The following is an 18,515-nucleotide window of genomic DNA, read 5'->3' as shown; positions in this document are numbered from 1 at the left end:
GACCACACCTCACAAACCATCATGACCATCCAGATTTTTTAACCCCAACTTAGTTCACAAGAGCTTTTAGTCCAGAACTAAGGGATGATCATATCAAATTGCTAAGTGTAGCACAATGTTCCGCCATTATTGGCACAGTTTCTGCTAAACTTGGCACACTTTCGCCACGCTTGGCACGCGCCACTCGCTGTACGTGATTCCCAGAAGTGGGCGCCTCCTCGGATCGCATGTTTATTAGATTTATTATTACCTTTGGGGGTGTTTCCTTACGCCATTGCGGTATGTGTTTTTTTTAAGGGTATTGAATTCGACAAATTGGCGTAATTTTCAAGTTGAAAATCACATCTTCGGCGAATTTTTGCTGAAATTATGTTTTTTGGTGAATTTCGCTTGTTCTGGCTGGCATTATCTTATACTGGGCATCTAGTAACACTAGTTAAAGGTATTCATTTGTAAAGTATTTAACATCAATTCGAGAAGCATTTCCGGGTATCTCATTTCTTAGTTAGTTGGGCATTTATGTGTCAACGATAGCGGTCCAGGGGGGAGCTCTTGGGACTAAAGCTAGTCGTGGGAAAGGGGTCGTTCCCAGGGCTGGAACTTCCGTTCCAGGAAAGTTACATTCTTGGCTCATTTCTAAAGGGAGTCCATCTCTCGCCTTCGTCGTAGCTAGTTGTTCTTGTGCTACCTTATTTTCTCTATGTGTATTCTCACGTTATTTAATAAAGACCATGTACCAACGTTTATCGTCTATCTTTGGAATTTACGTAAACCATTACATCTGCGCGGTTTGGCTACCCAGGAAAAGGGAGCTGGTTTTAAGGGCCCGTGTGTTGGTACTGTTGCCTCTCGGGATGGTTTTGTTGCACTGAGAGAGGTTACTTCTGCTTCGCAGGGTGGGTAGGATACCCATGTCCATGTAGCGGGGGGTAAGAGAAAGTGGGATGGTACAGATGCAACACTGTCGGGTTTTTTTTTGTTGCAATGCGAGATGTTAGTGATTCCTCGCAGGGCGGTTTGGCTACTCAGGGAGAGGGAGCTGGTTGTAATATCTCGCGAGATGAGGTTGATGCCTCACGGGATGGTTTTAATGCGTAGCGCTAATAGTTATGTAGAGATATCAACAGTAGTACTGCCATTTGTCGAACCACAAGTTAGTAGAGAAAAACCAAATAGGTCTAAACCGAAGCGTTCCGCAGCAATAAAACCCCGAGGATTTTATTGGGAATAATATCTTAACGTCATTGCAGCATGGTATGATTTTTAGAGTTTCTGCAATTTCATTTATTTGTCGGTGGTATTTTCAGGATTAATTAGCCTTTCCCGGTCATTCCTTTTGCCCTAATTCAAAGTTTATACATAATCCCAACTTTCCTTGTCCTCATCAAATTCAGGGGTATGGGGAACAAGTCTATTTTAAAGTATACGAAGAGAAATGAAGTGTTAAAATATCCAGTTTCCGACTACTATTATTGGTGTGGTTCGTTTATACTATATAAATTTTTACTTATACAAGTATTGTGTAGTGTTTGTATTATGTAATTGTTTACTAGTTCATGCTGTAGAATGTTAGTAGGCGAGAAGTGAATAATTTGGGAAGGGAATGTTTTGAATTCAATTAAAGTTTGGGGGTTTAATGAGAAGGGGATAAGCCAAATTTGGGAAATTTAACTTAAAACAGGGGGGAGAATCTGTAAAGTATTTAACATCAATTTGAGAAGCATTTCCGGGTATCTCATTTCTTAGTTAGTTGGGCATTTATGTGTCAACGATAGCGGTCCAGGGGGGAGCTCTTGGGACTAAAGCTAGTCGTGGGAAAGGGGTCGTTCCCAGGGCTGGAACTTCCGTTCCAGGAAAGTTACATTCTTGGCTCATTTCTAAAGGGAGTCCATCTCTCGCCTTCGTCGCAGCTAGTTGTTCTTGTGCTACCTTATTTTCTCTATGTGTATTCTCACGTTATTTAATAAAGACCATGTACCAACGTTTATCGTCTATCTTTGGAATTTACGTAAACCATTACATCTGCCAGTATAAAAGGGCATATAGAAAGAATGAAATAGAGCTTTACACATTTATATTCTGCCGCACAATTTATTTTTGGCGGATCTTGCCTATCACCTAATAAATTTTGTTAATTTTTTTTATTCGAAATTTTGTTTTCATATGAGTGCAAACACGCTGGAAATTTAAAGGATACAGTGTCAGCAGATATAATAGGTATAGGTCTAAACAGCCAAAAATATTATGGCAATCAGAGGGTTATTCGGCTAGGATCTCTTCCTCAAAGAAAGTCGTGAGGCTAGTCGTGATGAAGTGAGGGCCGGCTCACATGGATGTCGCCAGAGAGGCTAACGCAATGGCACACTGTAGGAGAAAAAGAAATTTTATTTGCGACCTCAGATCCTTTATTTTGTTTTCCCGCTCCTCTCACGGTCTTTATCCTCTGATCTACTTAAAACTAAGTCATTTTATTTGAATAATAGTATTACACCCTATTAACACAATTAAAATGCTTTAAGTGATTGCACCAAGTCATTGAGAAATGGCCACCCGTCCATAGAACTCCTCCCCCCCCCTTCGGTGCAATTTTCTGGCGTTTTTTTGTGGTTCCTATCTGCTTTGTCTCATTAACATATCATGTGTTAATTTTTTTTCAACTATTTATAAAAATATTTTTTTATTTTTATTATTTATAAAAAATAATTACTCTATTAATATTTACTCTATAAAAAAAAGACGACAAAAAATAGCTGAACCATCCTTGTGGGTACATTGCTGTTTTAAATTTATCAAGGTCGGTCTAGACTCTAATGCTCTGTTTCAGACGAAGGGCGGAAAAAAAGCTTTATTGGTAAGTAGGTTCTTGAGGCCTCTTCCACGTGTTCATGTCGAGACATTTTTTTTCCGCAATCATGACCCTCTGGGGCGCAAGTCTGTCTACTCTGCGTACTATGATTGAAAATTCTACTACGCCATTCAAACTTAAAAGACGGAAAATTGTTGCTGAATATAACCTACTAATCTACTGGACGTTATTTTTAACGCCTCAACTATTTCTGTTGAAGAATTGGATTTGCTTTCAAAGACGAAGAGGAATAGGCTAAAATTCAAATTGAAAAATGCTTCAACGAAATATTAGCGTATTCACTGAAGATACAAAGAGCTTTGAAGGAGAAAAAAATGGTACTTTCCCATTATGCGGCCCTGTCGGGTTAAACGCTATAGAGTAGGCAATGATAGCGTGGTTTTCATTGCGTATACGATATTAAAATTTGTTTTTTTTGTGGTTTAGGTGGGGGTGGTACCTATATAAGGTTACGTATTTAATATATGGTATGCTTTGCCCCCCCCATAATGTGCAAATATATAGCCCAACTTTGTTTCTAAACTATTATATATTCATATTATTTTATTTCATTAGCATTTAACCAAACTTGACTTTTTAGAAAGGCCCGCATAATGGGAAAGTACCAAAAAATATTAGAAAAAAATTGGTACTTACGTATTATAGCGACCTCACTCAAGAGGTAAAGTTAGGTTAATCATAAGAAAATATACCAAAATATGATGAAAATATAATACTTTAGTAACAAAATTATGGAAACTACAACAGAGAATCATAGAAAGGAGGCCTCCCAGAACGCATTATATTAAACCTAGCCTAACCAACTCTATATATTGAATATTTAATTAAAGTATACCTGAATCTCACTCAGGCTAAGCTAATTATCTCCGAGTGCACACAGAGAAACGGATTTTACATCAGATCAATAACAACAGAATGGTCGATATAATTCGCAAGTACCGAAAATTCATATGCCCCCCCCCTGCTAGCCATACAGGCACTTATTATATCCGTGAAATATAGCTTGAGAAAATTTGTCCGATTTTCGATAAAGGGGGGATTTACCGCCCCACCCCCAAAGGCCATGACATCTGATGGTATGATTTTCAATAAGATGCTTTGAGTTTTTGAGTGCCCCCCCCCCGTTTTTATTGAAAATCGGACAAATTTTCTCGGGTAGGGGCACATCTCCTGAAGAGACTGGTGTGTTTTGTTTGTTTCTTTCAAATGAATAAATCCGATTATTCAAATCCCAATTTATAGTAGATTCATTGATAATTAATTCTTGACCAAAGACATTTGTTTTCACGCGAAAACTTTCTAAAGGTCCTTCCTTAAACTTTTCTTAAAGAGACTTAAATTTTCATCTTAGTATTTCCCATAAAGTGTAAACAATTTATTCTCAAAGTTGCTAGTGAAAATTGTGCAATCTAACTGCAGCTAAGCTACAAGTTGAATTACTTTTGTATAAGGTCGTCCTAGGGGAGAGATATGAATCCACGACACCTGGGAATATTGGAGGGCGCAGGAGATCGTCAGTCCAATAAATCTTCAAGTATTTCAAAAGTTAAATGTTAATAAGCTGCAGGTGTGAATGTGTTGAGATATAGGGGTATAGTACCACTGTAAACCTCTTTTTTTGTTCTTTATTTGTATGCCTTTTTATATTGGCAGATGTAATGGTTTACGTAAATTCCAAAGATAGACGATAAACGTTGGTACATGGTCTTTATTAAATAACGTGAGAATACACATAGAGGAGATAAGGCAGCACAAGAACAATTAGCTAAGACGGAGGCGAAAGATGGACAGCCCTTAGAACTGAGCCAAGAATGTAACTTTCCTGGAACGGAAGTTCCAGCTATTGGTTGTTCAACCATGCCTGGGAACGGACCCCTTTCCCACGACTAGCTTTAGTCCCAAAAGCCCCCCTGGATTGTTCTCGTTGACATATACATGGCCAAATCTCTAAGAAACGAGACGCCGGAAAAGCCTTCTCGAATTTACGTTCCAAATACTTTACAGATTCTCCCCCCTGTTTTAAGTTAAATTTCCCAAATTTGGCTTATCCCCTTCTCATTAAACCCTCAAACTTTAATTGAATTCAAAACATTCAACACCCTTCCCAAATTATTCACTTCTCACCTACTAACATTCTTCAGCATAAACTAGTAAAGAATTACATAATATAAACACTACACAATACTTGCATAAGTAAAAATTTATATAGTATAAACGAACCACACCAATAACAGCAGTCGGAAACTGGATATTTTAACACTTCATTTTTCTTTGTATACTTTAAAATAGACTTGTTCCCCATACCCCTGAATTTGATGAGGACAAGGAAAGTTGGGATTATGTATACTTTGAATTAGGGCAAAAGGAATGACCGGGAAAGGCTAATTAATCCCGAAAATACCAGCGACAAATAAATGAAATTGCAGAAACTCTAAAAATCATACCATGCAGCAATGACGTTAAGATATTATTCCCAATAAAATCCTCGGGGTTTTATTGCTGCGGAACGCCTCGGTTTAGACCTATTTGGTTTTTCTTTACTAGCTTGTGGTTCAAGAAATGGCAGTGTTACTGGGGATTTCTCTACATTATTATTGGTGCTACTCTCCCGGACAGTATTACTTGTAGGGCTAGTATGTTTCGACAAAATAGTAGATACATTAGTCATGTCATGGTGAGTATCCCCTGTGTTTACATCCACAAATAATGGGTTGATGGTATTGGACTCCTGGACTGTTAATTCCCCGTTTTGGCTTCTTGATTCTAATTAGGCGGTGCTTGAGTTACCTTTATTTCTTAAACTTTGTTGCTGTGCTACTGGTACATCTATACATAAAGAAATTTATTTTAAACGCTGACCTAAACTCCCAACATCATTTAATGTCTTTTCCGATTCTTTAGTGATTGGTTTATTAATTACATACTCAGAGTACTCTGGATTTTTCGCAAGAAATACGGAGGGGTCTTTGACTGGTTTCATTAGTCTTATGTTTACTATTCTTCTGGTACCCTTTCCGTCTAGTTCCTGTAGTAGGAAAACTTGGTTTGGTTGTATTACTTTTATTATTATATATGGACCGCGAAATTTTAATTTTAACCCTTTGCATGTCATATCCTGAACATAGGTAATGTCTCCCTCTTTCAACATTGGAAGTTTTGTTTTGTTTTTATTATATTGTCCGGCCTGAACTTCTCTTGATTTTTCGATTTCCTTGCGACAAACACTATGGAGGTAGAAAAGCTGTTGGACTTGGCTAGCTGCAAATTCTTCGTAACTGTTGAAGTCGTCCCGTCGCGGTCGCAGAAACTTTAAATCAAGATAGGAAATCGGTTGTCGACCGAACATAAGTTGGAACGGTTGAAATTTTGTGGTTGATGAAATAGCGCTATTGAGTACCAGTTGAATACTTGGAATATACTCCGACCAATTAGACTCGGATTCATAACAGTAGGCCTTGCATATGTTTTTGCACGCCTTTACTCGGTTTTCACAAAAACCATTCGAAAATGGGTTATAGCCACTAGAAAATCGGTGATCAATCTTGTGCTTAGCACAGAAATCCTCCACCACATGAACTGTAACTTGCATGTTTATCCGTGAGCAATATATCAAATAACCCAAAACAAGAAATATTTTTTTCATTTAAAAACTTCAAAGTCGACTTTGCGGAAATATTCTTTACACTCTCAAGAACAACAAATTTTGGGAAATGTTCTACAGCTATTATTACATAATCAAACCCTTCATCCGTTTTCGGTAATGGTCCAGCAGTGTCCATACTCCACATGTGACCGACATGAGAAGGATCTTCACTCCGACCTAACGGTGGAGGGGGGATTTCATGGAATTTATTTTTCCGGAGACACACCTGACAATTTCTGAAAACTATGTCTACTCTTTTTCCCATATTTTTGAAATTATAATAAGCCTGAAGATTTTGAAGCGTCTTTTGGCTACTTAAATGTGCACGTATTAGGGGATGTTCATAAGCTAATTTTATCGTAGTGTCAATCAGCATTTCGGGGATCATCAGTTTTGGTGTTTTTGCACATTCTAGATCTCCCTTTATACTGGATTTGTAGTACAATACACCATCACTCATGAACATTCCATCGACAAGATGTTTCAACCATGGTATTTTTTCCAATTTTGTCCTTGTTTCTTCAACAAGAACTTCATCCCGAGAGGCATCAAAACCGTCCTGCGATGCATCAACCTCATCTCTCGGGACATTAAAACCAGCTCCCTATACCTGGGTAGCCAAACCGCCCTGCGAGGAATCATTACCATCTCGCAGTGCAACAAAACCATCCCGTGAGGCATCATGACCATCCCCCGGGACCTTAAAACCGGCTCCCTGTTCCTGGGTAGCCAAACTGCCCTGCGAGGCATCAGGACAATCTCGCAGTGCAACAAAACCATCCCGCGAGGCATCAGTACCATCCCACGGGACCTTAAAACCGGCTCCCTTTGCCTGGGTAGCCAAACCGCCCTGCGAGGCATCAGTACCACCTCGTAGTGCAACAAAACAATCCCGTCAGGCATCAGTACCATCACACGTGACCTGGAAACCCGCTCCTATTCTATGGGTAGCCAAACAACCCTGCGAGTCATCAGAACCATCTCGCAGTGCAACAACACACTCCCGTGAGGCATCAGTACCATCCCACGGGACCTCAAAACCAGCTCCCTTTTCCTGGGTAGCTATACAGACCTTTGACCTTTTTCCTTTCACCTCAATAAATTCAATTAAAGTTTTTAATGTGGTGTCTTCTCTTTGAAGTTTTCCCATATGTTTGAGGTCTAAACCAAAATAATCAATCGCTTTCAATTTTGCTGGTGCGGCAAAAAATTCTAACTCGTCATCCGTCATTGAAAAGGGTCTAGTAGCCTCTACAATTTTTTTCGCTGGTCGAGACAGTATGTCGGCACCGTGTTTTTTCCCTGGTATATGGTGCCAATGATACAAGGGACTGTCTAAGACTAGTGAAATTCTATACAGCTTTGATGACCTATCCTTACACTTACGGAGAAATGTAATTGCTTTACAGTCGATTATAAGATAAAATTACCTTCCCCATATATAGTACTCAAAGTGTTTTATAGATTGTACCACTCCGAAGAGCTCACGTGACATGTTATCCATTTTACTAAATTGGCGCGAAAGAACTTTACTGAATGTGGAGACTAGCCTAAACCGTCCGGTGTCGTCTATCTGTAGAATGAGACCGCCACAAGCATCAGCGGATGTATCTACCGCAATCCAAAATGAAGCGTTCTCTGACAGATAAGGAAGCGATAAAAAATACAGAATTTGGGTTGATTATTTCCATTTTTAACGAGTCAAAACTCACTTGTTCACCTTTTCCCCAAGACCATTTTGACTCTTTTCTGAGTAGCTTTGTTAGTGGTGCCGATAATTTTGCGTAATTCAAATAAAAGGAGCGGTACCAATTTGTTAGCCCTAAGAAACTTCTAAGTTCCACTATATCTTTGGGAGGTTGAATGGCTATTATGGCGTCAAGTTTGTTCTTGAGCGGTGCAATGCCCGCTGGAGTCACTTCACGTCCTAATAGTTCCAGACGCTCAGTGAAGAATTGGCATTTATTCATTCCCAGTTTAACATTATTTTGCAAAAGCCTTTCAAAAACTTTTTCAAGGTCTGCCAAATGTTAATTATCGTCACCCCTATTCGTAACACAAATATCATCATAATGTCACAATATTTCCAAAAGTTTCGGTATCAAATAAAATGCTAGCCCACTGACTAAAGGCTCGAGGGGAGATATTTGACCCTTGTGGAGACTTCGTAAAAGTGTACATTTTTTCTTCTGGTGAGTTAAATACAAAATATTTGTGCGAATATTTATGTAATTCGACATTATAAAACGCATGAGTCAAGTCAAAACTGGAGTATTTATTTTTGGAGCTTAATTTCTGAAGGATTTTTTCGACAAGAGGCATAGACTACGCTGAATGTTGGATCGTTTTATCAATACCTCTCATGTCACAAATTATTCTAGAGTTATACTATTTCCATTTGTGTTTTGGAGCAATCTCACCATTTTTCGCCTTTCCAATTAGGAAAACGGGGCTACAAAATTCACTTCGTCCAGGTCTGATGACGCCAGCCTTTAATAGCGCAGCGATATGCTTTTGTAGGACGTCTTGCATGGCAAGTGGTAAATTGAATGATCTTGGTTGTGGAGGTGGAACATTTGGATCAATTAGCCTACAACCTTGTATTTAAACAGGTCATTCTTTCCTATGTCATAACTATGGTGCGAAAAAATTTGTTTATATTTAACTAGAAGGCTGCGCACTTTACCTTTCAGTAAAGGCTTACCAGTGAGATAATCTAGCTGGAAACCGTTAGTAAGAGTGTCATCATCCCATTCCTCCTTTTTTGACGAAATTATCTCGGTTTCTATTTTTATATCTGCCGTAGCGGTCTCAATCAATTCATTAGAAATTTCTTCAAACTCTTCTACAATCGTCCGGCGAGACAGTTTTATTACCGTGTCCCTATCATTAAAGATAGCCACCAAACTAGCATTACGAGTGACCACGTGTACTGAGCATTTCAAATTGTCTACTAAATCATCTGAAGGGTAGAATAAAACTGTAGAACTGTTTGCAACGTCATTACCATCTCTGGATCTAAAGTTTAATTGAATAATTTTCATAGTTCCAGGGCCAACTGAAACGGCTTTTGGTAATACAACACTACCTGTACAATACGACTGATAATTGCAGGGGTTATTCTGTTTAGCTGATAACCCAAATGTAATGGTATTTGTATGGAGGTTAATTGTGGAATTCAGAGCATGCAAAATGTCCCATCCGAAAATTACCTCATAATCCACATTAGGAAAAATAAAAAACTCCCAATCTAAACGCTTCTGTCGGTTCTTGTCGGAAACGCAAAGCGGAAGCATAACTTTCCCAGTAATTGGCAGTGACTCGGACCCTAGTGGTTTTATACGAGCTAACGTTGGCATACAATTCTGTCGAAATTTAGGGGAGATTCGGTTAAACAGTCTTTCGCTAATTATCGACTTATGACAACCTGAATCTAAAAATACCGAACACTATATCACCTAGCTTGATCTTGTGGAGCATTGGGAACTGAATTTTATTATTTTGCTTGGAAGGTAACCCAATATAGAATAGAACTTTTTATTGGTGTCCCCCCCCCGACTGTGATTGAATTGTTTCCTAGTGATAGTTAAAACATCACTGTAATCTAATATTATTTGCTCTATTGGTTTAAATTGAACATTTAACTTAGTAGTAGAAATCTTTTGGGGTATAATTTTACTACCAACCATTTCCCCCAGTTTTGGTCGGTTCACTCGTTTCCCGGAGTAGCACTTCTACGAGTATTCGCTCTTTCGCAATGGGCTCAAGTATGTCCATATTCCTTACATAAATAGCACTGTATATTTTCATGACGCGTATCCCTCTTTTCATACGACCTATTATCCCAACAATTAACCGCTGGGTGACCTGGTTTTCCGCATGATCCGCATTTTTGTTAGAATTCCGTAACGCTGTGTCTCCTCCCGCACGTAGGACACTCTTTTCTTCTCTCATCAGAATAACTATCCCTACTATGCCCCCTATCGTAACTTACCCGACCACGAACACTTCCTCGCCCACGGCCTTGAAAACCTTCATCTTTGAGTCCGAATTTCACCCTCGTCAGAGCAGAAAGATATTCGTCGGAAGAAGACGGCGTCTCTCCTTCCCCCACTATCTGTTCTATCTGTTCATATTGTTTTGCAACCTTGTACGCATCCTCTAAACAAAAAATTTCTGCGCTATGCTCTAACAAATAGCGTTTGTAGAACGGTCTGATCACCTCCATGAATGCATTAAGAGCAAGTCTTCCAAGGACTAAACCGTCCTCACTGGCTTCTAAGGACACCCTATATAACCTTTCTAAGTTTAGCATCCTTTTATAGAACAGATATACCGTTTCATCCTTAAATTGAATCGCGCCTAGAAACTCTGCAACCATTTTGCCTAGGGCATATGCTACAAGTAATTCACGTTTTAAACTTGACAAATTTGTAATCGAGGGATCCAGATCCTCAAAAAAGGGGCGAAACAACCCATGGGCCAAAAGTGACGCGGTCTGTAAGGCTCTTGAATCAGACCAATTTAACAACAACTGAAATTTTTGTAACTGCGAAACAAACTCAATTATTTTTCCGCTTTCTGCCTTTGTGAGTGGTGTTATTACTGAAAGAGGGTCAATTAGATATCCTATTACTTGGGACTGTTGAGGCTGTTCTATTGGAGGATTAATTGGGGTGGTGCTCAGGGGAATTGGAGGGTTTGTTGGGACCCATGTCTTGATCTTTTGAAGGTAATCAAAAAGTTCATCTTGATCGAAATCAGGATCATTTGGGTCAAATAAAAGAGGTGAAAATATGCCATTTCCCCTCCACTGTTTTACAAAATCAAAAGCAACCTTTTTGTTATATCCAGTTTCCGCCGGATCGAGAATAGGAATAAAAACTGACATATTGAGATTAAAATTTGAAAAGCAGTTATTCTAAAAATTTAAATATTTGTTTTAAACACCGTTCTTTAATTACGGACGCTAAATTTTGGGCAATAACTTCACTTCTAACAACAAGGGTCTAATAAAATTTACTGGGTTGTTTAATCGTGGTAAATCACTTACGAAAGATAGTCCTTTCCAGATCCAATTGTAGTTGGTTTCGATTAAATCACTAGCGTCAAATGTAGTCACAATTGAGAATTAATTTTCGATTATTGAATTCAAAATGTAAAATTTTGTTTGGAAACTGTCAAATGTAGATCACACGTCGACTGTATAAAATCAGGTAAAATAAACCACCAACCGTAGAATGGCTAAGTGAAGGTAGAAATCAACCGGAGACTCTCAGTTGTAGAAATTTTAATTAGTAGGCAGAAGCTATCGCGAGGAAATCCATATTAGGCATTGTGTAACAGCCTCTTTCAAAATGTTCATTTAAAAGAAAGTGTTTCTCAAGAAGGCGCTTTGAATAGAAAAAAGTTCAATACCTAGTAACATTTCGATGTCTTTTTATCAGTCTTTTGTAGTATTTGCGGCTCAATATCACAAGCAATTTTGGTAGCGGGCGAAATAGCTCTTCAATATGTTGCCAGTATTTAGCGTAAGATGTCCTAAATACTTATAACGGTCACTCAAATGTCACTCGGAGGTTTTCCCCTAGTGATATATGCTCCACTAGTCTTAACCGCTTGCCACCACTCTGTAAACCTCTTTTTTTGTTCTTTCTATTTGTATGCCTTTTTATATTGGCAGATGTAATGGTTTACGTAAATTCCAAAGATAGACGATAAACGTTGGTACATGGTCTTTATTAAATAACGTGAGAATACACATAGAGAAAATAAGGTAGCACAAGAACAACTAGCTACGACGAAGGCGAAAGATGGACTGCCTTTAGAACTGAGCCAAGAATGTAACTTTCCTGGAACGGAAGTTTCAGCTATTGGTTGTTCAACCATGCCTGGGAACGGACCCCTTTCCAACGACTAGCTTTAGTCCCAAAAGCCCCCCTGGACTGTTCTCGTTGACATATACATGGCCAAATCTCTAAGAAACGAGACGCCGGAAAAGCCTTCTCGAATTTACGTTCCAAATACTTTACACCACCACCGTTGTATGCACAAAGTTAGCCCATAGCCAACTATTTTGCATACCTGTACACAAACTAGGAAAACTAGCTGCAAACTAGGTCAGACGATCGGCATTAAAAACCAGAAACAAACCTTGGGGTATACTCTTTAATGAGAACCAGAGGAAGAATATTTTGCCGCCTTTCTCTGACCTAAAATTGGAAATTCCATAACTACTCCCACCCCCAAAAAATCCTGAAATTTCACCTTCCTCCCCCTGCCCCCGATCGGACATGAATACAGTAAGCGATAGTGATTTAATTTAGTTGAAGTGCTGGGATATCTAAATCGCTGACAAAACAATATATGTGGAACTCTGAATAGCTTTATCCTCACGAGATACTCCCTCGAAAGTTATTTCCATCTTCTCACCTCATTATGGTTTGTTTGTTCGTACGTCGTTATGTTTTTCACATATTGCTGTATGCCCTTCTATTCTATACCCTTGTGACTATCCACGACACATTTAAAGTTCCCTACTTACTTTTCTTTATTTGCCAATCATGTTTTAAAATTGCCACCATGGATAAAATGAGTTTGGGTTTGGTGCTACAACCTTGCTAACCATTCAGCTGTTAATAGAATCCGACGAAAAACTAAACCCATAATTATTGTGCATGAATGGGCAAATATGCTTGTACAGGTTTTCTATGTGTTTTTTTCTCGAAAGTGACCGTATTTCTGTTGTACTGTTTTTTTTATTTAAGATACTTTAATGCCTTTTCCTTTTGTTCCCCCCTTTATTCTCTTTTTTTATACTTCCTCATTGTACACTTGCTGAATTCGATGGGATTTTAAATACATTATTATTATGTTACATATTGCCTTTTTGGAACCCATTCGTTGAAGAAGAAGAAAAAATATCCCAAAATTCGAAAATCTTCTTGAGCAAAATCCTGGAATTGATGGATTGTCTTTTCGCCACCTGGTGTCCAAATAGGAGAGCCAAACGTTCCGCCAAGCCGCCTGCCACATTTTCGCCTCGGACCGGTGCGTGTGCACGACTTTTGACAGTGCAAAAACCCTCGCTGGGAAACTCACGTAAAATAATATAAATAGTTTATTGTGTCCCCCGTATGAAATTTAGTTTCTACAAATATCTGGTCAAAACTAAGATAAGCTTCCATAATTCAAGATCCAAAGAAACGGATCAGTTTGATTTACCTTATGGTACTATATAGTCATTTTCACTTGATTTGGGAAAAATGGCTCCAACTTTGCCCCTCCCCCAGGATTTGGACGAAATTATGTCACTGTTTCTCAACCCATTTGAGGACGACTTGATTTTTGCTTGCCCTCCGGATGGGTGACCAAAGAGAGCAATCTTTGCGATCTATCATCCGCAAAACGTGTTCTAGCCATTTCAAGATTTTGTTCGTTATAGCCAGAGAAAGTGGTATAACAAGGACATTTTTCGTACTCCTAACAATCCGTAGTTAATTTGGAAAACATTTAATCAATATTCCTCGGCCTTTCAAAGCGCCCACGTTTCAAAACCACACTTGACCATTGTCATTGCCGTAGCTTCAAGACCGTACCCAGGATGTTTTTTGCGGAAAGGGTTTTACTAAAAAAAAAATTGGGGTTTTTTCACAAAAAAAAACTCAAAAACGCATAAAAATTTGTTTATGTCCATTTTTGTTACGTTTTTACGCGTCAGACAAAAATTTTTTTGGGGGGGGGCTCAATAGCCCACACCCTCCCCCTGGATAAGGCCTTGCGTAGTTTATAGTGTCTTTATCTCTCTTAGCAGACTTTAAATTTTTTTTTAATTCTTAAAAAAATAACCTGGGCCTTGGTTCTTTTACTTTTATAAACTTTACTGCATCAACAATCTGTACAATATGTACTAATAATACCACCCCAGGTAAGTGAAGCCAACATAAGTCAAAAACATATTTTTTTAGTATGTTTTATATGTTTTAGTATGTTTTAGTATGCTTTATTATTTTTTGTGTGTTTTAGTATGTTTTGTTTGTTTAGTATGTATTTATGTTTTTTTCAAGTATGTTTTTTTTTACTAGTGCCTGAATTACGGAATCACACAGGGATATAAATAATTAAGTTCACATAGCGGTGAAATTTTACCCTAGTTTTTTTCCTTTTTTGTAATAAAATGCTCAAATTATATTTAAAAATAAAAAAACAAAAACATACGTTGCAAACATAGTTAAAAATGTACCTATACCTACTTTAATTTTGAGATACTACTACTGCTGCTAACAACTCATCGCAGCACCAAACTGCCTGAAGCCAACACAGCTACGCACGTTCCTCCCCTATCTCAATATATTCAAAGCCTCCCTCTTAACACCTTCCAAGAAAGTTTAGATTTTACTTAAATCCTTCTTTATGGTATCCTCCCACTCCAATCGCAGACGACCTGTTTTCTGTTTGGTCCTAGGGGGTTGGATGAAAAGGACCATCTTCGGCAATTTTTCATCTTCATCCGCAGAACATGCCCTAGCCATCTCAACCTTTCTCTCATTATAGCCCTAGAAAGCGGGATTGAACCATACTTTTCACACAGCATACTGTTTGAAATACGGTCAGTCAGCCATTTCTTATGTTCTACGTAAATAGATTTAAATTTTGAGACTGGTTTTTCTGACAAAAAATATCAAACACCAAATACCCCCCCCCCCTGAAAGGCTCTATGATCGGAAATGTTTACAAATCCAGTAATTATAAATCCATATATAACTTCCCAACAAGTTAATTATTTATTATTATTAATTATTTATTTCAATGTGAATTAATTTGAAACTAAAAAAAATACTAGTTCATTATTTCTACCTCACCCAATGGGTAAGTAAATTCCAAATCCATTAGTATAACTTGTCGGCAAATTATGTAACATCTCACTCACAAATATAGTTTGTTTTTTTCTCAGTTGAGGAACAAAAGTGAATCCGGTCATCTGGAGTCTCGATTTTACTTTACTAACCAACTCCAGACAGTAGATCGTTAGAGTCTCTCGCACAATGAGGGAGGAGAAGGAGGAAGCTGTCATGTAGAAAATCTGCGAGGAGATGAAAAAACTGTCGAGAAAGAAGATAAATAAATAAATGGGAAAGGACAACTATCTCTTCTGTTGATTGGGAGCTCCGGGGGAATTGGAATAAGGAATTCAAATGATTAACATCTGTAGGATTTTTTTTAATTTTGAGTAATATCAAGTCCTAATATTTTTTATTCGATTAGGCCAGGGGTTACGTTGTGTCACTTAAACACTCAGAAGACAAAGTGGTATAATTCAAGATTATCGTACAACTGAGAAAGCTAAAAAAAACAACAACATAACTTTAGAATCTAAAATGCATCCTGAATCCATATACAATATTCATTTGCGTTGCAAATTTGCTTTACATCCTTATACTCTAATGTTCAAATAGACCCTTAATTGTATATAAGTATTGACTTTTCCATGCATCACTCTTTTCTTCAAATTGATATAACTGTTTATTAAAACAATTGAAAATTAATTGAATATAAGCAATTCACGGTGTATATTTGCCCATGAGGGGGGTGGGGTAGGGTGTTGGTAAAGTAAATTTGCGATGCAAATGAATGTTGTACTTGGATTCAGAGGGAAATTCTTATTATAAAGGCAAGTCTATTTCTTAGCTATCTCAATTGTCAGTTAATCTAGATATTTACCGGCAAAGCTGGATGTCCGGTCTCCTTGGAGTAAATAGACTGTTGCGGGCAACGATAAAGCAAAGGTGGTGATGGCTATTGCCGTTCAATATCTTATTTATTTATTTTTTTTACTCATAGCCTTTTTATTTATCTATTTCTTAGCTATCTCAATCGTTAGTTAATCTATAAATTTAACGGCACAGCTGGAGGTCCGGTCTCCTTGGAGTAAATAGACTGTTTCGGGCAACGATACAGCACAGGGGGTGATGGCTCTTGCCGTTCAATATCTTATGTATTTATTTTTTTTACTCATAGACTTTTTATTTATTTATTTCTGGGTTATCAAATATTTACAGATTTGATAACTCTCAACTATAAAAAAATATAAAGGTGGAGCAACAATAAGAGAGAAGTAAAAATGCGAGATAAGAGGAAAAAAAAGGATAAGACGCCGGTGTTGAGACAAACGTTTTTATAATATAATATTTACAAATATAAATATTTATTAAATTATTATATAAATTATTATGATATTTTATTATGCGTTCTTCAAATTCTTGGCGGCTGCCGAATTTCTGGCAGGCAATTCAATTCTAGAATTAGAACACTTTCCTTCACTAATTCTGGTTTTCAATTTGTCAGTTTCTTTGCGGTGTTGCCAGATTGGCCGGATTTGTTCTACTTTAGGTACTTTTTTGAAGTGGTTGCGCATTGAATTCTTGAAATCAAGTATAAAAATTCGGTTTTTTTTTGTGAATTATTGATTTTACGGCTCTTTTTTTTTATTTAACAAGTAACTATAAATCTATTAATGATTGTTTATACATCAATAATTTAAGAAAAATTAGATTTTCGCTATGCGAATACATAGCCACGTCTTTCTATGTAGTGATTTAGTTTTGTTATAAAATGTTAATAATACACGGTTTATTTTTTTTTTTTTTTGCATTTCTAACTAATTAAAATAATTATTTATAATAGAAAGGCATTAAAGTGACCCGGGGACTAAAAGCTATTTTCTTTATTTTATTTTACAAGATAAAGTACTGATAGCTCTAATGTGTTAAAGCTTATGATGCAGAAAAAAAAAACTGTTTTCCTGCTTCAGTAATTTGAATAGATAAGAGCTTGAACGAGGTCTCAACCTTACCAATTCATTGAAATGCCTAGGATTAACAGTACACCCAATCACAGTCAACCAAAAAGAAGGAGCCATGGACATGCAAGAATGTAATTAATAAATGTAAGCATGATTAAATAATGCAAGTTTAATTAACAAATATTAGTTTGATTAATAATTATATAAATACTAGTAAATGTCGCTAGTTGTTAAATCAAAAGAAAATCTGTAAAAACTAAAATATTCCCCTCACAGCGTGGTTCTAAGTAACTTTTTTAAATTACAGCTATGGTACATTTTTTTTCGAGAATAGTATTTTCGGCGTATTATCGCTTTTTTGGATTAGCTGTCTTATGTGAGATATCTGGTAACGCTGCCTCTGTATTTATCATGTGTTTTCAATTAGTGCTCCCGCAGCTTAATTGTTTAAGAAACAGAAAGACTGGACCTGAAAAGGGTCCAGGCGCATATAATATATAAGATGGGGTAACTTAAAAGGGGTGTTTTGACACTTTTGTCGAACGGAGGTATCCTACTTTATTAAACTCAGAACGGTCTACCAATTATTTCAATCCACTTGCCGTATCTTATTTTGTTCCTAAGAAAGTTTTGTTGTATTATAATGCTTTTTATCCCCTTTAACACTCTAGAAATGGCTAATAAAATGGAGCTTATGATGTCAAAATCAGTTCTTTTTTTTTTCTTAAAATTTCTTCTTTTTGTTAATATCTCTGATTTTTTTCCTTTTTTAATGGGTTAGATGTGATACAACGGTTGTAATTAATTAATTATTGATTTATAATTTTGGTTTAGTGGGTGGTGGAGGGATGATGTAGGGAAACAGGTCAAAGTTCCCATGCCGCATGAAGCTAGTAGAGGAGGGGGTCCGACTCCGGGACGAACCACGTGGTTTATGGTTTTCTCAGTGAGAATGAAAAAACAGGAATTTTCTCACTTGAAAAACCATGAATTTTGTCAAATTTATGGTTGTTTTCTTGGATGGTTATGTGTTTTGTTCGATTTATTGGATGTTTTTCTCGGATGTCAACATCAAATTATGGATGTTTTATTGTTTTTTTGAGTGAGAATTTGAAAAACAGGAACTTTCTCACATTTATGTCTGTTTTCATGGGTGGTTATGTGTGTGGTTCGAGTTATTTGATGTTTTTCATGTCTGTTTTATG

The sequence above is a fragment of the Artemia sp. Qi Xiang Cuo genome, unplaced genomic scaffold (assembly GCF_049724085.1).
Source record: "Artemia sp. Qi Xiang Cuo unplaced genomic scaffold, ASM4972408v1 HiC_scaffold_22, whole genome shotgun sequence".
Taxonomy (NCBI): domain Eukaryota; kingdom Metazoa; phylum Arthropoda; class Branchiopoda; order Anostraca; family Artemiidae; genus Artemia; species Artemia sp. Qi Xiang Cuo.
The sequence above is the reverse complement of the archived record's forward strand: the minus strand, read 5'-3'. Positions refer to the sequence as shown.